At 49.7% G+C, this 20,773-nt stretch overlaps 1 long non-coding RNA gene across 1 annotated transcript in view; it reads right to left on the bottom strand.

The window, feature by feature from the left end:
* The window catches only part of LOC142434326 (uncharacterized), a 67,202-nt gene extending 47,352 nt beyond the window's left edge, over positions 1-19,850 (bottom strand). Inside the window, exon 1 of the long non-coding RNA XR_012781143.1 lies at positions 19,743-19,850. This is a non-coding gene — a long non-coding RNA (uncharacterized LOC142434326). The remainder of the gene's footprint in view (positions 1-19,742) is intronic.
* Between the last annotated feature and the right edge of the window lie 923 nt (positions 19,851-20,773).

The raw sequence follows: 20,773 nt of genomic DNA, 5'->3' as shown, positions 1-20,773 counted from the left end.
ACCAATGAAATGCTACAACATACCTATGTGCACGTCACTTAGGCAAGCTCTCAGGCAGGATTAGCAATTGCTCCTGTTAACATACAGGCAATCAGCCCTCAGACTCATTTACAAACTGTTGTGGATCGACCGGCTAACAGGCCACTGAAACTTGAGAGGAGAGAAGATCCTCTAAGCACATTGAATGATTTCAAAAGCTACTTGGAGATATAAATTGGCTAAGACCGATGCTGGGAATCATCACAGAAGAGCTCAGACACTTATTTAACACATTAGAAGGGGACCCACAGCTAAATAGTCCTAGAGATCTCACCCCTGAGGCTCACTGCAAATTACAGTTTGTAGAAAAATACATAGGCCAGGGAAAGATTTATCGCATTGATCCAGATAAAAGTTTTTGCCTTGTGAGTTCTCACACACCTATCCCCCCACCCCCACCCCCGCAGCACTAGCTCAAGAGAACTGGCCGCTGGAGTGGAGACACCTGGGCAATACAGGGCCCCAAGGTCCATTGGTCTTATTGGGAACAAATAGCACAGTTGATGATCAAAGGCTGGCATCGCTGTCCACAGCTAAGTGGGTATGATCCAGCAATCAATTCTACCTTATACTTTAGCTCAGATAAAAACTCTTTTGGAGTTCTCTACATATTTTCAAGTAGAGTTACCTGATTTTGGGGAGATGTTAGCTTGTCATTATCCCCCAGGGAAGCTCGGGAGATTCTTGCAATGGACTCCTTGGATAATTAAATTCTACTCCAAAGCTGCTGGAAGGAGTCCCCATTTACTTTACAGACAGTTCCAGGAATGGCATAGCAGCTTACTGGGGTAGGGGTGTGTCCTGGAACATTTTAAACAAATTGTTCTGTAGCATCCATGGCACAAGACCTCTGGTGGTATTGTCCCCATTGGGTCACAGCTGATAGTTTGGCATGAGAGAAGCCCTGGACCTCCTTGTCCCCAATTATCAACACATAAAACTAGACCTGAGCAATGGGACTTGTAGAAAATACTTCTTGCCACTAAACCCTTAACAGGGCATACAATGAGTTTTTCAGGTACCAGTCAGACTGGTACCACTTGCACCTCTAAAGAATGCGACTCAGTACATAGTCACCGTGTAAAGCTGTGCTATGCATTTGCTGTGGGAAGCATGATAAATGAGACTACATTCTGTGCCACTTGCTCGGATTGTAGCTTGTACACTTGCCTTAACAATTCTGTTTACAAACTGCTCTAAAGACTGCGTCCTTATCTTAAAGAGCCAGCTGGGGTGGGGGGGGTGGTCCTGGTGCAGAAGGACTGCAGATGGGAAGACAGTCCAGAGACATCCTTTGTTTTCCAGATAATGCCAGAAATGTTTAAAAAAAAAAAAAAGACCTCGCAGATTCGTGGGAATGGTTATTGCAGCCATGGTGGGGCTCGTAAGGATCACCACCACTGCTGCAGTCGCAGCAGGAGTGCTACAAGATCTTTCCAAACTGAACTGTTCTGGGCAAAAATGGCAGGTGGACTCACACCTGCTTTGGGCGACTCAGACAAAGGTTCACAATGAACTGGAAAGAAAAGCGACCGACCTGCAACAAACTGTCAAGTGGGTAGGAGATCAAGTCATAAACTTTCAGCATCAATTGATGCTAAAATGTAACTGGAATATTACTGATAACCATGTCACTCCTTATCCTTATAAAGAATCATTGCATGATTGGGCTTTCATTAGAAAACACTTGCAGGGGCTTAAAGGGAGCATCTCATTAGCATTTAATCAGCTGAAAAAGTAGATTATCAATACATTTCAGGATGGGCTTTTCAGCATCTCCTAGCTCTGGTGTAATTCAACAATTTTTAGTGGAGTGGATGGGTTTTCCCCACATGCCTGAGTCCACAGCATTTCCCATGGTCCGCGTTCTAGTCTAACTGTATTGCTTATTGTCATAATTTTGTCCTAATAATCACATGCTGCTTCTAGAGAAAGCTAAGGAGTATGGGAAAAGGTCATGAGAGACTGTATGTGGACAAATTCTTTATACTCATGATTAAGAAACCTTGCAGGCCAGAATTCTGGGTGAAGGGAGGACTTCAAATTTTCAAGTTGGAGATTAGTCCCAATCACATTCCCTTAATTACAGATCCTCCCCACTATATCCTTCCATAATCGTGTAACTTTAATGCCACCTCTTACAAGCTCAGGGCTGATCACTGCATGGCCGAGGCCTTTATCTATAGCAATAGACTGTTTCTTTTGTTCTCCCTTCTCAAGGGACAGTCCCCTCCCCTCTGCCTGCCCAGTGCTAGTACTAGGTTTCTTCCCCAATGATCTCAGGGACCTCTAGAGTTAAGACATTGCCCACATTGCTATTGAAACTATATAAACCCGTAAAATATATAATAGTTCGCTGTCTCTCTGGTTCCTGCTGCGATGGAAGAGGTGAGCCTTTGCATGTTTTGTCTGATGTCTGTTTCATTGTGCCTTCAATTACACAACCGTCCCTTAGGACCCATCCGATGTAGGCTGGGTCCCACAATCCATTTTGAGTTTGTTTTGTATATGGGGGGAGATAGGGGTTCTGTTTCATTCTTCTGCGTATGGAGATCCCATTTTTCCAATAACATTTGTTGAAGAAGCTGTCTTTATCTCATTTGTTAGGTTTTAGACCTATGTCAAAGATCGGTTGCCTTTCTGTATATACATTTACTTTTGTGTTTGTGGGTGATCTATTCCACATGGATGGGTACTTTATGTGGTGAAATTTGTGTATGCTCTGCAGTGGCCTGAAGGTGAAGGGGTTGAGTGGAGTGTCAGGATATGGAGAAGTTACTTTTGGTGTTTCTGGGCTCAGGAGGTGTGGATGGGGTGGGGTTCCCACATTCCAAAAGGCAAGGTTAGCTTCAAAGGGACAAGGAGAAGCTAACAGGGCTGTACCGCTTTTATTGAGATGACCCTGGAGGAGTATGTGGAGGATGAGTAGCCTTGGGGAAAGGGTAGAGCTCTGAAATCCCTGAGGTGGTCTAGGGTGGTAAAAATGAGATGTTCACGGAGAGACTGGGGGTATTGCTAACTTGAAGATTGTGGACATGGTGAGCAAACGTTTGTTTTTTTAAAGACAAACATATAGGAAAGTACAGTTTAAGAGAAATTACAGTAGTACAAGACTTTATTTGAAAGATAGAGAGGAGAAAGACAGGGGGAAAAAAAACAAGAATTGCAGCAACAAAAACCTGGGGTCTGAACTTTGTCTTGGGAGAAATCAAGACTGTTCAGGGGAGTGATCGAATGAACAGTTGGAAGCAGTGCCAGGGAGTAAAATGTTCTGCCCTTTTGGGTGTGTAGATTGGCAGGGTGGGGTTGACCTTCAGGGTGGGGGTTTGGACTATAGATTGTTGAGAACGCTAAGGACCTGGGATTCTTGTAGTGTGGGGCTAATTGTAGCTGGCTTTCTTAAAGGAACAGACCTCAGAAGGCTCAGGTCTGAGGGGTAGGGTTCAACCCTTTTCAGATGATGACGGTGTCCAAGAAGGGATGGAGGAGAGGGGACTGTACATATTTCCTTCCTAGGTGACATATCGGGAGAATGAGTCGGACCTTTCTGAGAAGGCAGGCTGTTGCTCTGAGTGGCCTGGGGTGGTTTAACTAGGATTCTTACAGCAAGATGGGGCATGCTTGGTTTAGCTAGCACTTCAACCCAGCTTTCAGCAGTTACTGCAGCCTTTTAAGGTTATGGTTTTGACTCACGGGTGTGCAAGCTCGCTGCCAGAGGGGCAAAGGGATGCTAGGCTGCCTGGGAGATCATTGGCCAGGACCCTCATCAGCCAAGCAGACTCAGTCCAGGGCCACATGTATGCCTGGGTATTTGCCTGCCCAGGGGCATCTACATGTCAAGCTTAGTGTTTGGAGGACAGGTGTGTGGAGTTCACACCCAGCAGAAATTTACTAAAGTTTCTTAAGTCTGCTGTGAGAGCTTTAGTTTTGTGTGGTGAGGAAAAGTATTAATCTTCTCCCCTTTCACCTTGCCCTCTTCCACTCCTACTCTCACTGGAATTCACCCTTGGGGAATAATTTGGGTGTGTGGACAATCTGGAGGCCATGTGTGTGGAGTGGATAGCCAGTGGGGACCTACCTTAAGTTTTTCGAATGTGCTGTAGTAGTTCTATAATCTTTTGTCAATGTTAGAGGATTGAGAGTGAAGGGGTAGAGGTTAGCCTGTCAATCAGGTCGAAGCTTGATGACCCCATTTAGAGGAGCTAAGGAGATAAAAAGCACACTGGAGTCAGGATGCAGGCAGACTCCCTGGGAGACGTTGCAGCTGACAAGAGACATGGAGCTAGTCTAGTGACCTGAGCTGGAGGAGCCATGTGGAGATCCCTGCCAGCACCGAGATGCTTACAATGCCACTGGATCCACAAGATTTTCCACCCACTGCCCTGTGATCTTCCTGCATTTGGCGTCATTGCATGTGTTTCATGAGTCTGAAGAGGATTTTACAGATTGGTATCGGACATATGGGCTAATATCAGACTTATGAACTGGATCTGGACTGGGCTGGAATGTTTTCTTAAAGTACAATTACTCTTTATATAAAGCTCTTTCTTATACACATGAGTCTCCCTGGATTTGTTTCCCTAGTCAACCCAGACTAGCACATATACCTTGAGATAAGAGGTTTGATTCAATGTGGGGAGGAGTAGGCCTCTCACTTTTAACCTTGCCCACTGCTACTCCCACTTTACCTGGACTTCGGGGGGCCTTGGATCATGTATCTATAGGCTTCATCTCCAGACTGCTTGTTCCCCACTCTCCCTTCCCTGCTGATTTTCTCCTATTATTGGTGTGATTCGGAAGCCCTGCTTCATTTTTCACAAGGTCCAATTTTCCTAGATTCAGACTTTATACATTGTGAGTTCTGAATATTGCTTTATGTTGGTAGCTGTCTCTTCTCCCTTTTGATCAAGCCCCATCATCCAATGCAGGTCCCAATGGCTTTGCTCCCACAAGCTTACTCCATCCACGCCATGATGGTCGACTACACTTTGAGATGGCAGCTCTTGCTCAGTCATCTTTTGAGTGCCTTCTGACCTGAGGGGATCATCTTCTGGTACTATTTCAGACAATGTTCTGCTACTTTTAATGACGTTTTCAGTATCTCACAGTGTTTCATTTCTGTTCATAAAGGTTTCGGGGGTTAAGGGCAGTCTATCATTCTTCACGTCGTCTAGGCTTACTCTTGGGTATCTTTGTAAACCTGTTCACATTAAGTGACCCTGATCACAGTAAGACTGGCATTAAAAGTCTTCATTTTCCCATCTGATGTCTCCGTAAAGCCCCCAGGGGTAAACAGTGGAGGAAAGCTCCCAGACCTACAGTCTTACCCGGAGTCTGGCAAGCCTGACAGAAGATGCAAGACAAGACACTTCTACTCTTTGTCTCGACCTGGAGGTCTGCTCCATGATCCCTCAGGTCCAGGGACAGCATCTCCCTCTGTTGACAGATTCCAACTCCTTCGCCCAGATTCTAACTGCCTCCCGCAGAAAGCAGAGGCATAGGAAAAGGAGTCCCAATTTTGGCCTCTACCTTAGTACCCAAGGGCTGATGTCAGTCCTCTCCTTCCTTGGGACAAATTTCAACCCTGGGAGAGGGCCAGCCTTGGGTGATGGGTGGGCTTTGAGTGTTTCTACTTAGCCATGTCTAGTGAGAAGCTGCATCTATTCGTATACCCACTAGATCAAAGCTGCTTGGGGGAGATTCGGGACTAGAAGGCAACTCACTCTTCAGAAACCCCTAGACCAGCGGTTCTACACCTGTGAAACCCAACCCCTTTGGGGGTCAAATGACCCTTTCACGGGGGTCATCCGATTCATAACAGTAGCAAAATTATAGTTATGAAGTACCAATGGGAACTACTTGGAAAACCTCAAAACCCCACTCCAGTAACCTAACATTTTGTGCTCCCTGACTTGGATAAAGACCTGTGGACTTCACCTTTCAGGTAAGCCCAGCGCTAAATACTCTCTGTCCCTGGAGCTGGCACTTTCGGTGCACTGCTCATTGCGGACTTCTCATCAGCACCTTTGAGAGATGGAGAAGCCCTGGGCCCTGGGTCAAACTTTCAAAGTGTCAAAATGAAGCTGCAAGGCAAGCAGTTTGGAAACACCGGCCTCTGGCCCCATTTACACTAAGCTGAAGCAGGTCCAGTCCCTGAGCGAACTTCCCTGCACATCCCCGATGTCAGCAGTAGCTGGTGCCAGATAAGATAACCAGTGAAACCAGATGTTCCTGGCTCAAAGAAAGCAGCAAGGAGTCCACCAGCAATGCTCCTGGTGTCCACGCCCCATATGCTACTTTCCCTACATTCCTTACACCCCTATATAGCCCTCGCCCCCAGCTGCTGAGCACGGCTTCCCTGACCTGTTGGCCTAGCTCATGGAGTCTCGTCCGGGAGCTCCCCCCACGGAATCAAGCTATTTCTGTTTCTGCTCTCCCTTGTCCTGTCATGTCCGTCGTCCTCCCTGTTCCTCAGTTTCACCTTTACATTGGTGCTGAAATGCGGAAAAGGTAGGGACATGGGCTCCCTTCAGTCCAGGCCCTGCTTCCTCTGGGATGTAGTCCATCCTTCCTCTCCTCTCGAACCTCCGGAGCCAGTCTGAACGAGCGACTTCTGGTCAATATCTCTCTGTGTATGTTTGCTCTGTCTCATTTGTCTTATTTGTCGATCTGGACACCGAGTACCAGCAAACTCATAGGGCCATCTTTTCTCTGGGTATACCTTAGCTCATGTGGCCTCCAGCCTTTTGTCTCTGTGCTCACCTCCTGGGACTCCTGCTGGGAACAGGACTCCTGGCACTAGGTGGAGCAGTCACTGCACCTTCTGCCTGGACTGGAATGCAGGGGGTGTGTCTGAGCCCTTTCTACTGTTTGCAGCTCTGCAGTGTTTTCTCTAAAATGTTATGCTTCCCCTCCCTGTCACCCTAAACAAAGACTCGACTAACCTACATTTTTATGGACCATAACGCCAGGCCTCCCTCCCCCTCCTCCGCTTCCATTGTGTCTCTCTCTGATCCGAGGTCCCTGTCTTCTGGTTAAAGCCTCAGTACTGCACCTGAGACTCTTCCTGTTCTGGAGAGTCCAAGGCTCTCCCACTGGGCCCCTAGCTCTGACCTGGATGCTGCTCAGGGTTACTGGGTCACCTCCTGATCGATGAGTACGAATGGGGACCAGTGGACGCCCTTCTCCTCTGTCCCTACCCCCTGCAGTTTGAGACACAATGCAAAGTCTTCTTTCCAAACCCCTAAGGACAGTCCTTTGGGGTGCCTACTGCCAACCTTCCTGAATTGGGTTTGGCTCCTGATCTGTGCCTTAAATGCCTGGTCTTTTTCTGTAACCAAGTTTAGCCTCAGTACCAATTGGACACTGAGTTGCACTAGCCAGAAAAAGAGCATTTTCAATTTTAACATTCTCCGCAACCTCAACAGTTTTTGACAACAAACTCACAAATAAACAGAAGTCCTATATGTTCAGGTCTTTTTCTTTCTTTGCTCCAGTCCCTGTCTACTACCTGTTACCCTGCTCAAGGTCTCTTAGCCAAACACTCTTAATCAGGCCCAGATAGTGCTCCCATTCCATCTTTCTCTGGACCTCCTGACTCCTGACCGGCGGCCCCGGAAGGCTTTCTCAATATTCTGGGTACCCCTCGCCATCACCTCCCCTGCTACCTCCTCAACTCCCAAAGGCAGAGGCACTGTGCCTCCTACATCCATCCCCTCCCCAGAACCAGACCTCTCAGACTCCCTGAAGTCTCTCCCTCTCTCCCCTTCTTGGCTCTCTCCCTGCCCAGCCTCCTCTGAGCCAACACCCTCAACCTCTGACAGACCTCCCAGATAGAGAATTACAGCACAAATCCATGGTCACCACCTTGAGACCACCAAGAGGGAGGGGTCAGAAAGGTCCAGTAAGTAACAACTTTTGTCCCTTCACTTTTGATTCCAATATCCTCTGAAACCTCCACAATTTCCCCCAGTAAACTCAAAGAGTCTGAGATTTTGTATGTCCAGGCTGCCTTTCCTCTGAGCGCCTGTCCCTTTCTCTGTCTTCCTGTACCCCTTCCCAAGTCCTCTTGACTAAAAGTTCCCCTTCTCCTCCTGCTTCTGGACCCCCTCTGGTGTCTGCCTTTTCAGACCTGACTGAACACCTTGTCAACCCTCCCCTCCTACTCACCTCTCTCCCTATTCTGGCCACAATCAGAGCGCCCCCATGTCCTCTTCTCTTGATCTACCTGCCTCCATGGAGGAACCCAAATCTGCACTTGCCTGACCACCAGTTAGCAAGCACATGAGATCACAGACCACCCCCTTGTCCATTGTCCACTCAGGAATATGACGGGAACTGAAAGAGTGGTCTGGTTCATGTTCCCTTGTCTCTTACTGATTTATCTCAAATTAAAAAGCGTTCAAGCTCCTTTATAATGATCCCACCACCTGTGTTAAGGAGTTCATTGTGACACAGTTCACAATCTCAAGGAGTTGGAAACAACCCAAATTTCCATCAACAGACGATTGGATTAAAAAAATGTGGTATATACATACTATGCAGTACTACACATCGCTAAAAAGCAGGGATGAAAAAAAATAATAACTAAAAAGCAGGGATGAACATATGAAGCACATCGCAGTGTGGGAAGAACTGGAGGAAATCATTCGAAGCGAAGTAAGTCAGGCATAAAAGGACAAGTACAACATGAGTCTGCTGAGGTAAGCATTTAAAAAAATGCAAAAGGAGCATAGGGAAAAACCTACTGCATACAAACATTCCTGGGATGAAGACCAGGTAATATGGCAGGGACCAGATCAAACGCAGGGATGCACATGGTAGACAACTGGGGAGGAGGTGGGGAAAGGAAAAAAAGTGGTGAAAATAAGGAAGAAATGGGCATTGGGCGCTAACCCACCCAAGGGGAGGGTATTGTTTATATTTCCACAGGGAAAGAGGGACCAGACTTCAACCCATTGCCCCAAGGTATGAATGCAACATTCCGGCGTGGAGTACGGAACCACTGGAGAGGTCTCAGGGGGCTGGCTCCAGAACCAAATACTAAGTGGATGCCTGTCCCTCCCCCCAGAAGAATTTATTTCAAAGGACCACATTGAATCTGCAGTTCTGGGAGAGGGACATATCTGATCGGAGCATGCAGAAGCAGATGAAGGGGGAGTAGGAGAGAGTGGAGCACATCCTGGCCCACCAGGCCTTGAGGACGACGACCTCAATTAGAGCAGCCAGTCCACAGAGAGGACCACATGGCCAGCCCCACTATGAGACATGACGCCCCTCACTGACCGATGGCCCTGTGGGGGATAACACGAGAGACGCAGTGTGGCAATTACGCCCAACCTGATCCCCCCATACCAAGGCAAAGCACTGGGGGAGTGCAGTGGAACAGCAAGGGAATGGAGCAGCAAGGTCCCCAGGGAATGCTGAAGGTGGAATTTGGGGCCAGGGCACGGTGCCCCAACAGACTGGACTGGAAAACACTCCGAAAGGCCAACAAATGATCCTTGAACTAATGACTAGCTTTTCTTTCTTGTTGTGTTTCGTTTTGTTCTTTGTCAGTGGTTTGTTGTTGTTTCGTTGTACACTGTTGCTTGGTTTTGCTCTGTTTTGTTTTTGTGCATGTTATTATCTCCGCAGGTCTGTCTAAATAAGATAGGCTGGATGAACAATCTAGAGGAGAAAATAATGGAACCAACAGTTTTGGGGGGACATGGGATAAGGTGAGGTGGGGGAAAGGAAGTGTTGTTAACAAACCCAGGGACAAGGGAACAACAAGTGATCCAAATTGGTGGTGAGGGGATGTGGGAGGCCTGGTAGGGCATGATCAAGGGTAATATAACCGAGAGGAATTACTGTAACCCAAATGAAGACGGAGCATGACAATAGGACAGGAGAAAAGTCAAGGGAAATACAGAAAAGAGCTGGGAGGCAGAGGGCATTTATAGAGATCTAGATAAAGACATGTACATATGCAAATATATTTGTGTATGAGGATGGGGAAATAGATCTATGTGGCTATATTTATAGATTTAGTATTAAGGTAGCAGAAGGACATTGGGCCTCCACTCAAGTACTCCCTCAATGCAAGAATACTTTCTTCTATTAAATTGGCATTCTATGATGCTCACCTTCCTGACACAACCACTGAAGACAAAGTGGTGAATAAGCAAATGTGGTGAAGAAAGCTGATAGTGCCCGGCTATCAAAAGGTATACCATCTGGGGTCTTAAAGACTTGAAAGTAAACAAGCGGCCATCTAGTTCAGAAGCAACAAAGCCCACGTGGAAGAAGCATACCAGCCTGCACCATCACGAGGTATCAAAGGGATCAGGTATCAGGCATCATCAGAACAAAAAAATCTTACCAAAGTGAATGAGGGGGGCAGTGCAGAGTGGAGACCCAAAGCCGATTTGTCGGCCACTGGAGATCCCTTTGCAGAGGGGTCTAGGGGAGGAGACAAGCCAGTCAAGGTGAGATGTAGCACTGATGAAAAATATAACTTTCCTATAGTTCCAAAATGCTTCCTTCCCCACCCCACCCCCCGCCCCATCATGATCCAAATTTTACCATGCAAGTATGTCTAGACCAGAGGATGTACCCTGGTACAGATAGGAACTGGAAACACAGGGAATCCAGGGCGGATGATACCTTCAGGACCAGGGGTGTGAGTGGCGATACTGAGAGGGTAGAGGGAGAGGGGGTTGGAAAGAGGGAACCGATTACAAGGATCTACATGTGATCTCCTCCCTGGGGGACGGACAACAGAAAAGTAGGTGAAGGGAGACGTCGGACAGGGCAAGATATGACAAAATAATAGATAAATTATCAAGGTTCATGAGGGAGGGGGTAGCAGGGAGGGAGAGGAAAAAATGAGGACCTGATGCCAAGGGCCTAAGTGGAGAGCAAATGTTTTGAGAATGATGAGGGCAATGAATGTACAAATGTGCTTTACACAATTGATATATGTATGGATTGCAATAAGAGTTGTATGAGCCCCTAATAAAATGATTTTTAAAAAGAGGGAGATGGCACCTCCCCCTCCTCTGACACATCTGTGGATTGTACAGGACACAATCCTGCCTTTGATACTGCTGTGAACTGAAAGCCAATTTTAAGGCAGCTTGCCAGGGGGTCCTGTGTAATTGCCGGTAACGTGCTCCAATAAGGTTTCTGGTGTCCCTTAACCTCCTCCCCCCGGCCCCCGGAGTGTCTACCGTTCCGTTCCTCCATGATACTGCCTTTGCATTCTCCCAACTTCTATGTTTTGCCGTGTGTCTGCCTCCTGTTTCCTGGGCAATGCTTGCCTCTTTGTGTCCCTAAGCCTCCCTTGCTGTGATGCTGTCAGAAGACTGCTGCTACAGTTTGGGGGAACTCTGGTCCCCAAAGCCCTTTTGCTTTCCAGTATTTTGCTCTGTGTTGCTGCATCCCTGGTAACCGCAAACTGCCACTTGCTGGAGCCCTTTAACTGCCTCCCTGCCTCCAGACTCCAGGCCATTTACGTCTTCAGCATTCCAATTTCCCTAGAATACATTTAAACTAAGCCAACTGACTGGTCCCTCGAGCCCTTCAAAGGTTCTGGTAAGGCCACTCTGAGCAGTGGTCCCACCTTCTGAGGATCTAGTGAGTAGTCCCCTCTGTCAGTCCTGAAAGGCCACCCCAGCCAGTGGAATCTAAATGCCTTGCTTGTTGTCTAGAAAATGGTCAGGGCCCAGCTTGTCCTAAGGGATTCAGTCCCATGACCCACTACCATGGACAGAGGCCCCATGTTCCACAGCACAAGCTGTTGAGACCCCAGGGCCAACTATCCCGCTGTTTTCATTTTGTAGCTGGGCAATGCAGAATCCATTCCCAGGGGAACACCATTGCACTGCATCTATCCTAACCAATAGATTTGGCCAGCAGAGGCTAGAGAAGCAGGAGCCTATATCTTTCTGCATCACCATCTGGCCTCAGTACATTCTAGGTAATGGGAAATCCTGGTCGAAGGACGGCACACTTTCCCTTCCTACCCTGATTCTGTTAGAGCAGCAGTTCTCAACCCCTTTGGGGGCGAATGACCCTTTCACAGGGGTCGCCCGATTCATAACAGTAGAAAAATGACATATATGAAGTAGCAATGAACATAATGTTATGGTTGAGAAGTTCCCCACCACATGAGGAACTGCATTAAAGGGTTGTGGCATTAGGAAGGTTGAGAAGCACTGAGCTAGAGCCTTCCTGCAAAGGGATGGAGAAGTTGGCAAAGTTCCCTTATGCTAAAGCATTTTTCCTCTTGAGAAACCATAAAGACCTTTCTTCCAAGTGTGCCAAGGGCCCTTTAAGGGTCCCTGAAGCTGAAGGCCTCTCTACCCCTAGCCCAGCTACACCACCCTGAATCTATACAGGCTGAACCTATACAGGCTGGGGAGTTGGTGGGGAGTGTGGAGTTGGCCCCGTCAAAGTTCTACTCCTAACAGAGGCAACAGGGTAATTTTGTCCTCAGGTGATTCATAAGCTTTTCACCCTAATCAAACTCAAGTACATTAAGAATGACCTAGAAAGTTATTCAGACAGTCCAGAATAGTACATAGAGATGTTTCAGCACCTCACCCTAGCCTATGACTTGGCTTGGAAGGATGTAATAATTCTAGGACAAACTATGAGAGCCTTTGAGTAAGAGTGAGTGCTAAAGGGAGCTAGGATGATTTACAGGTGATGAATGATATTAGTATTCAATAGGAGAAACAGCTGTGCCTCCAAATGATCCCACCTGGGATGTTAATGATTCCAATGACAGGTGGCCATGGAACATTTTCTGGTGCTTATCAAAAATGGACTAATGTCAGGATGGCAAAAGGCCATCAACTACACCACAATAACCAGGGGCCTAATGAAAGTCCTGTAAGCTTCTTAGAGAGTCTGAGAGAACTCCTGGGGAATCACACCATGGTAGCTATAGACTCTTATGAAGGGCAAGTCCATCTCAGACACAAATTTCTCATACAGGCTGCACCAGACATTCAGAAAAAGCTCCAGAAGTTAGTGCAAAAGACTGAAGGAGTTACCCTAGAAGAGATGGTCACTAGTGCCAATGGAACCTTTTTACAATAGGGACAAAGAGCAGGAAGCCCAGGTCTGAAGAAGTAGAGAAGGAAAAATGTTAGGCATGCACAGGTCTAGGTCATCATTGCTAACCAACATCCATCGACTGCCTCCCAGGTTTCCAAGACCCACTCCTTGAGCGCCATGCTATTGCTGCAAACAAGCTGGCCACTGGGCAGTGCTCTGTCCTAGGGAAAAGACCCAGGAAGAGAGCTGCCCCCAGGCAAGTGAGCAGTTGCTAATTGAAACGGTCCAGCCTGGAGAGCCCAGCAGCAGGAGATTGCTGTTTCTGGTATGAAGTCTTGGGTCAGCATAGATATAGCAGGTAGGTCAGTAAAATTCCTCCTAGAAACTGTGGCCGCCTATTCTTTCCTTACCTCTTTCCCTAGACCCCTTGGACAACACACACATATGCCATCATGGGACTGTCAGGAAAAACTGAAGTCAAACACTTAAGGGAACCCTGAAGGTGCCTCTGGAACAAGTTTTACTTCTCTCATAGCTTTCCAGTAGTCCCTGAATGTCCAGCTGCTCTTCTCAGCAGAGATGTATTGTCTAGGCAACACACACACAGGATCATGGGGCCTCATCCTAGTCCTACAACAGCTTTCCAAATTTTCCTTACCTCTCAGGGGCTGCGAATCCCTATTAAGTATGGGGGCCAAGTCAGATCACTCCTAGTAGCTGTCCAAAACCTGCCAAAATGGCAGTAGTGCACTGCCGAGGGCACCAGAATGGCCACTAAGAGGTTTCCCTGGGGAAGTGAGCAGGTGACAGGGCAGCCATACAGGCAACCCTCAGCGCAAACCCCCTAGTCTCCATAAATGTTTTAGTTTCCACAAACCAGCTTCCTCTTCCAGATTACTTTCCTGAGGAAGTGGAACAGGCTAAAATGCAGGAATTCTGGTGGGAGAAAAACAACAAACTCCTATTGCCAAAAACATTACACCAGAAAGTTGTAAAAGCTTTCTATGACCCCACCCATCTTAGCTATAAACCCTCTTTGACACTGCTCACTAACTATTTCTGTGGGGCCAACTTAACCTCAACTATGAAGTCAGAAACCTTCACTATCCCAACTGCCAGACGAGCTGTCCTCAAGAGACTCAGAAATTCCCTTGCTCATCCTGCTCAATGCAAGGGAACTTACTCTGAGAAGACTTGCAGATAGATTTTACTCATGTTCTAGCCATCCAAGGGCTTTTGTTAGTCTAGCCATCCAAAGGCTTTTGTTAGTCTGGGTAGACTGGAGAAACAAATTCATAGACCCTCATATGTGTATAAGAAAGAGCTATGTATACAAGAGCAATTGAATATTGAGAAAACATCCCAGCCCAGCTCAGATCAAATCCCTAAGTCCAGTATGAGCCCATATGTCCCAAACCAATCTATAAATTCCTTATGAGACTCACAAAACACATGCAATGATGCCTACTGTAGGACAATCAGAGGCCAGTGAGGGGGAAGTCTTGTGGATCCAGTGGTGGTGTAAGCATCTCCAGGCTGGCAGGGGTCTCCATGAGGCTTCTCCAACTTTGAGGCTCTGGGTGCCATCAGCCTGTCTCCATGTGGCATTTCAACAAAAATGTCTCCCAGGGATTGAGCCTGTGTCCTGCCTCAGTGCCTCCAAATGAGGTCATCAAGCTGCCACCTGATTGACAGGCTAAACACTACCCCTTAACTCTCATTCCTCTGAAATTGGTAGCAGATTATGTAACTAACACAAGACTCACGTATTTTCTAGTGTTCATAGACACCTTTACCGGGTGGATTGAAGCATATGCCACACACACTGAGAAGACTCACAATGATTCGGGCTTCCCAAATCACTACAAAGTGATAACAGTCCTGCTTTAATCTCTCAAATCACTCAGGCAGTCTCTCAACACTGAGGAATAAGTTATCATCTCCACTGCACCTGGAGGCTGCAATCCTCAGGACAAGCAGAGAGAATTAACCAAAACTTAAAGCTAACCCTGAGGAATGCTACACAAAAAAATCAGATGAACTGGAAAGATGCACTGCCAATATCTCTGTTAGGTCTCACAATTTCCCCATGGCAACCTACATGTTTCTGCCCCTATGAAGGTTTATACGGGCGACCTTTCCTTGTAACAGAGCCACTCATAGACCCTGAGGAAGCTTTCATACAACGACACTTCTCAAGAGCAGCCCCATGCCAGGAGGCGTTCCATCAGCACGGGCTCATCCAGGCCCAAGGGGAGGCGAAGCTACCACCCTTGTGCCTGCCTGGAGGCCTGGTTCTTATCAAAACCTGGAAGGACAGATTCCCCCTATTCCCAGCTCCAGCCAGTCCGGAAGGGTCCCTTCCTAGGAATTCTCTATCCCCCACTACCGTTGAAGTCCCAGGGCAAAGTGCTTGGAGCCACCATTCACGGGTAAAACTGTGGAAGCTGTCGCCATCGGACCCCTCAGATTCAGATCAAATGGAGCAAGATAACTACACCTGTAATCTGCTAGATGGCCTAATGATGGTGTTTCGTCACCACCCCAGGACAGATAAGTACTCTGTCGAAAAACCCTACTTCAGACTCAGGACAGTCTTTAAGCTACTAAATGTTTTCACATAATACATGTGCTTAAGGTAAACTTGGACTAATGCCCATCAGTCTAGTGTTAACACCTCTGGAGATTTCTTTTCAGATCTTCCAGTGTGACACTAACCCACATTTCCATGGGCACACAATCTCACTGCTTTGCCCCAACCTTACCTAAACAGTTTCACTGTTGACCAGGTAGCCTTCAGCTGGAGGTTCATTCCTCCAGCCCCACAGGCCCTCGTTGAAGTTGTTTGGGGAGCCCGGCCAACCTGGCTCTTGGGGCCTTTGTGTAGGCAGGTTGAATGTTCTCACGGGGACACTGGAGGGCATCTTGCCACTGAGAGGATGTCCATAGTGAAGATTCTGCCTCCCGCAGGTGGTCCTCCAGCTGCTAGGACGGCAAGACCAGTGTTGTTTGGGACCACGCTGTGGGACCCACTCTTCTCCTCATCTTGTCCAGGGGCTCAACCAAGTCCCTTCTGAAGATTTGATGGCTGTAAAAGTGTACCTGGGATGAACGTGTCGCAAGGAAACAGCGATGAATGTCAAGTCCCCCACCAACCAGCAGCAACCAGCCCCTAGTCTGCTCTCCTGTCCAAAGGGCTGCTCTCAGTTGGCACTGACTCCATGGCAGTGTGTTTGGTTTTTGTATCTCTAAGCAGAAGTCACTCAGTCCTGGCTGCCGCCACCCGGAGGGCATCTGGGCACTGGAGCTGTTGCCCTCCTTGACTGAAGTTGCCACCTTGCTGACCGGACGGTGCCAGCAGCCTGTCTCCAAGCCCTGTGCCTGCGTCCCCGGGAGGCCCTGTGTCCTTCCCTACTTTGCTGAAACTGCCTATGGGTCTGGCATCCGTGAAGAACTGGGGCATGCTGTCGGGCAGCAGGGTAACAACCTCCGGCACCTGGCTGCAGTCGTACAGGCTGGGCTGCTGGGTAAAGGTCTTCATAGAGCGACTTGAATACACAAGGTCGCCCCTGTCACTCTCCGGCATCTCTTGTGGGAACTGTGACTCGCGGATGGCAATGCCCTTGCCATCCCACTCCCACCAGATGAATGAGGAAAAATTGCTGCTCAGGATAGCCCAGAGTTTCTGGGGAAAGGGCAGCCCACAGAGGCTCTTGTCTGCACTGGGTGGCTGAGTGTCATGGTGGCGTGCGTGGGGCATGTTCTCTTCCTGCAGGGAGCAGCAGTTGGATGGACTGGTGACAGCAGGGTGTCCTGGGCCCATGCAGACACAGCGAGGACAGCAGTGCTAAAGGGCTCTGGCTGCTGGCATGAGGAGCCCTGTCACAGGCTGGATCAAGAGCCAAGCCAGAGGGCCCAGAGGACTTAGAGGGACCAGGGCCCTGGCCTGGGAACCTGCTTTTCTTGAGACCTTCGCTCTTGGCCATGTTGACTAGAGAAATAAACCCAGTGACACTCATACATATAAAAGATGGAGTTTTCTATCAAGATGTAATTGTATGTCAAGAAAGCTTCCCAGCCCAGTCCAAATTAAGTCCATAAGTCCAATACTAGTCCATAAGTCCCTCTTCAGACTCCCGTATCCACATGCAACGATGCAGAATGCAGGAAGCTCCAAGGGTGGTGGGTGCAGAGTCTTGTGCATCCGAGTTTGGCAGAAAGATAGAAGGGCTGCAGCAACTCTCTGGGTTAGTGACCCAGTCCAAGCCAGCAAGAAGGTGAAGGAGGATATGGGGGACTGTGTTCGAGGGTCCTCCTTGTGAGAAAGCCACACCCCCAAGGAGGTACTATCAGGCTAATCAAAATGACAGTTTGGATCCCACCCCCTCACTTTTATACAAGTTAATGTTGATATAAAATTGACCAACTACCACACAATCTAAGCAGGCTGAAAGCTGGGCTGCCCTCCTGGTCCTCTGAGCATGTGGCGGCCAGCAGCCCTGGCCCACACTGCAACCCCTGCCATCACAGAGGTGCTCAGGTTGCTGGGCCCTGATGTCACAAAACACCTGCTAGGTAACCTCACATTGGCCCAGGCAGAAACTTAGCTCCCTGTCAGCTGGTGCTACACCTGCCCATTTCAAAATACCAAGGTTCAGTGACTCAGCCAGTCAGGTCTCCCTCCCGGTATACCTTCAGCTCTGCAGGACTGTCTGAGCCAGATGAATAGTCTAACAAGCTGTTAAACACTGTGGCCTGGTGACAGGGGTCACAGCACGGGGTGGTAGGGTTCTACCCACTGACCCAACTGGGTCACAGGAAGGTAATACCATTTTCATCTGTGCAAAAATCCCTTCCTGGCACCTGGCCAGCTTGGAGGGCAGCAAAGACTCCTGCTGTCTCCCTCACCCTGCCTTCTGATCCCTCCATCACACAGCTCCTAGAGGTGAAGTACACATACCCCAAGCCTCCCTTTGTCCATCTAGCTTCTGTTTGCAAGGGACAGGCAGAAGCTTCCTTTGACAGCTCTCTGTGGATGAGGGGCTGAGCAGGACTGACCCCTTGTGGTGGCACTTGCCCAGTCCCTCTTTGTCCCAGTACCTGCGTGTGCAACACAAGCAGTGCCCACTGCCCTCTGTGCCTGGGCCTAGACAGTTTGCTAGAATGCACTCATTTTCCATCTGGGCTCAGTTCCCCCTTCCAGGTCCAGACATTGCCGCTGCCGATCCCCAGCCATGTCCTGAGCACCAGTGGCATGGTGGCCCAGTCCCCAGCCTCTCCAGCTCAGTAGGCGCTAATCAGGTGCTCCCACAAAAGTCCTACGGGGCCATCCCATGTCCAACTACACGGCCTGGGCTGGGTGACCCATCAGGGTGACATTCATCGCTGCTTCCTTGCCACACGTTAGTCCCAGGTACACTTTTATAGCCAACTTCTTCCACAGCCCCCACATCTCCCTGCGTGCCAGTTCCTAGTCCTGACCACGCAGCTCCTCAGTGCGTCACGCCTCCACTTTCTCACAGACACAACTCAGTCCAACACAGTTCATCCTCCCCACAGCCCCACCCCTCAGCCATCACATCTCTTCCTCCCAGCACCCCTGCCCCTCAGACATCACAGCTCATCCTCCCATCAGCCCAGCCCCACAGTAAATTACCCCTTCTCCTCCCCACAGAGACACCCCTCAGTTTAACTCATCCCGCCACTCAGCACACTCCTCACATACTCAACTCTGGACACATCAAAGCTACCTCTCCTGTCAGGCCCTCCCTTCAACACATCACATTTTCTCCTCACTGCAGCCCCGCCTGTCAGACATCAATACTCCTCCTCCCACAACCAGCAGCTCAGACATCGCAACTCCTCCTCCCAGCAGCCCCGCCCTTCAGACATCACAGCTCCGCCCACAAAAAATTACCCCTCCGTCTCCCCAAAGAACCACTCCTCAGTGTAACCCATCCCTCCACTCAGGACACTCCTACTCACTGCAGCCACCCTAAGCACATACAGCCCCTCCTCCCTACAGGACTGACCCTCAGTACACCACAGCCCCTCCTACTTAAGCCCCGCCCCATGACATAAATTTTATTCAATAGCCCCGCCCCTTGGCACATTACAGCTTCTCCTCCCTGAAGTCGACCCCTCAGCACATCGTAGCCCCTGCTACCTGAAGTCCCACCTCATGGAATCACATCATTCTCCCATATCTCTACCATAAGTCCCGCCCCTCATCAAAAACAGCACCTCCTCTCCGCATCCCATCAATAGAACGAAAATGCTCCTCTTCCTCACAGCCCTGCTCCTCACATCTCACAGCTCATCCTCTGTGAAGGCGGCCTCTCAGTGGATCACAGTTCTTAGCTCCAGCCCAGGACATCAGACATGAGAGATCCTCTCCCACAGGCCTACTAGCAGTACAGCACAGCTCTGACCCAGAAGCTCTGATCCTCAACATCACGCATCCTCCTCCTTGGAACCGGCCCCTCAGACGGGACAGCGCTTCCTCTCCACAGCTGCCCCTCCGAGCGTGACCCCTCTGCCTCCTGCAGACCCACAACTCAGTCTCTCACAGCCTCTCCCCCCACGGTCCAGACCAGCAGGAAGGCTGCTGCGGCCCCGCCCCACGGCGGTATCCTGCTCTGCCTCTCCCACCTTACCTGGAACTTCTCGCAGGCCCGCCCATGGCTCTGGCAGCTCCTCCTCTCTGTTGCCACTAGACTCCCCCTCAGACCTGCCCCACAGCTGCACAGTGAGTCCCAGGGCCACAACAGGACATCCCGTAGCTCCGCCCAGCCCCTCTGCAGCCCCGCCCGCTGCTGGCTCGCTCCCCTGCGCACTCCCACCCCATCCTCCACCAGTCCCTGCCCAAGCTCAACCCGCTGCAATGGGGCTCCACAACCGCGCTCTAAGCCTGCGGGAGCACCGCCCTGCGGCTCCACTTCCACACACAGTGCTGATCCACCCACCGCCAGGTCATGGCCCCGTCCCTGAGCTCTGAGCGGCTCCTCCTCTGCTTGCTCCACCTGGATCCGTCCAGGCCCCGCCCACAGACTCCCACTCCTTCAAGCTCCACCCACACCTCCACCTCCAGACAGCCCGCCCTGCCCCTTCCTCTGCACTTCTGCCTGCAGAACCTTCCATCCTGCACAGCTGGCAGAGACCCGCCCCTCGTCGTTCATTGGTTCCAACTGCTGACCACCCCAACCCCCACTCTGCCTTCGCCCCGCCCCTTCTCCTCCTCCTCTGTCCTTCCAATGCTTTCCAACTGCCCCAGCTGAGTCTTGGTCCCAAGGAATCTCAGGGCCTCCCAACCCACAGCAACTGCTAGGGAGACCTGATGTCCAACAGGTGGGCGTGGCTAGGTACTAACAGGTCCTGGCGCACCCTGCAAGCAGGCATGTGCGCCTGCGCACTACTGCTGGGAAGCGAGCTTGCTGTACTGCTCAAGTTCGATCCCCAACTCTGTCTGGGTTGTGGTGCTGAGCCTCTTGGGGGCCATGGAAGGCGGAGCAGTCTGATCTTCTGGCCCCAACCTGGATGTGAGAGCTGTCCCCTCCTGCCCTTTAGCCTCCGCTATCCTCTAACCCAAATTGGTGGGTCCCTCGGGAGCAGCCGGGAAGGAACACAGGGTGGTGGGCCACAATCTTGTTCCCGTTCATGTGGCCATGGGGTACGTGTCTTGGCCGCC

Source organism: Tenrec ecaudatus, chromosome X, assembly GCF_050624435.1.
Source record: "Tenrec ecaudatus isolate mTenEca1 chromosome X, mTenEca1.hap1, whole genome shotgun sequence".
NCBI classification, from domain to species: Eukaryota; Metazoa; Chordata; class Mammalia; order Afrosoricida; family Tenrecidae; genus Tenrec; species Tenrec ecaudatus.
The sequence above is the reverse complement of the archived record's forward strand: the minus strand, read 5'-3'. Positions and strand labels throughout refer to the sequence as shown.